The sequence below is a fragment of the Orycteropus afer genome, unplaced genomic scaffold (assembly GCF_000298275.1).
Source record: "Orycteropus afer afer isolate SDZICR_OR568_19922 unplaced genomic scaffold, OryAfe1.0 scaffold00011, whole genome shotgun sequence".
NCBI lineage: Eukaryota > Metazoa > Chordata > Mammalia > Tubulidentata > Orycteropodidae > Orycteropus > Orycteropus afer.
The window spans coordinates 8,682,758-8,684,135 of record NW_006921598.1 but is presented as its reverse complement, the minus strand read 5'-3'; positions in this window follow the sequence as shown (position 1 = coordinate 8,684,135).

Below are 1,378 nucleotides of genomic sequence, written 5' to 3'. Positions count from 1 at the left end.
GTTTTGTTCCACATTGTTCTCCCTGTCTATCCAGGATCTCCTACATAGATCCCCCTCTGAGTGGTTGACAGTGGTACCCAGGCACCATCTAGTTCTTCTGGTCTCATAGTCATATAGGCTGTGGATCATCACATGGTGTGCCAGTGGCTAGGACTAATTGTTTCCATGAATCTTTGGTTTTCTTCATTCTTCTTTGCTCTGGACGAGGAGAGACCTATTGTTGCCTCTAGATGGCTGCTTGCAAGCTTTTAAGATCCCAGTCGCTACTCGCCAAAGTAGGAGATGAAACGTTTTGTGTAGTATGTTATGCCAATTGAGCTTGATGTGCCCTGCGACTTATGGTCCCGAGCACACCAGTTCAACTACTTGGTCCGTCTGGGTAGCTGGTTGTGACCAAGAAGTGACTATAAACTTGTCCCTTGTCAGTTCTACTATACACACGGGAATTCTTACAGATCATACAAATACACGTATAGGACCATTGTCTGCCAAACCTATACATGGTCTTGAGTACACTCCCCACTTCATAGACATACCTAATAGTTCAGCCTGTCCACCCATCTAGTCACCCTTATAACTATGTTTGCCGTCACTGACAACGCAGTACTATATGTGCAAAAGGGTTCATCTTTGCTGTCTGTACCTCCCATGTACCTCTCTATGTCTTTCTATGTCTTTCTCTTCCTCAATGCCACCATGTTGATCACTCACATTTGGTACATTACCCTTCTCTTCACCCAAATCAATATTTACCTCTACCTATCTAACAGTGTTCCCTCCCCTCCCACCCCTTGTAACCAACAAAGAAAATTCCCTTCCATAGATAAACCTTTTCTTGACTTTTACAATAATGGACTAATACAGTATATGTCCTTCTGTGATTGACTTATTTCACTCAGCATAATGTCCTCCAAGTTCATCCACACTATGCATGCAGTGTTTTGCAGATTTGACATTATTCTTTAGAGTTGCATAGTATTCCATTATGTGTATGTACCATAGTTTGGTTATCCTTTCCTCAGTTGATGGACACCTAGGTTGTTTCCATCTTTTGGCTATTGTAAATTGTGCTGTGATGAACATGGGTGTGCATATGTCTTTTCTTGTCATGGCTCTTACTTTTTTAGGATATATACCTAGTAATGGAATGTCTGGGTCAAATGGTATTTCTAATTCCAAATTTTTAAGGAATCGCCATACTGCTTTCCACAGTGGTTGTCCCATTTAACAATCCCCCCAGCAGTGTATGAGAGTCCCAATCTCTCCACATCCTCGCCAGCATTTGTTATTTTCTGTCTTGTTGAACTTTGCTACTAGTGCTGGGGCAAGATGGTATCTCATTGTTGTTTTGATCTGCATCTCTCTAATGGCTAATGAT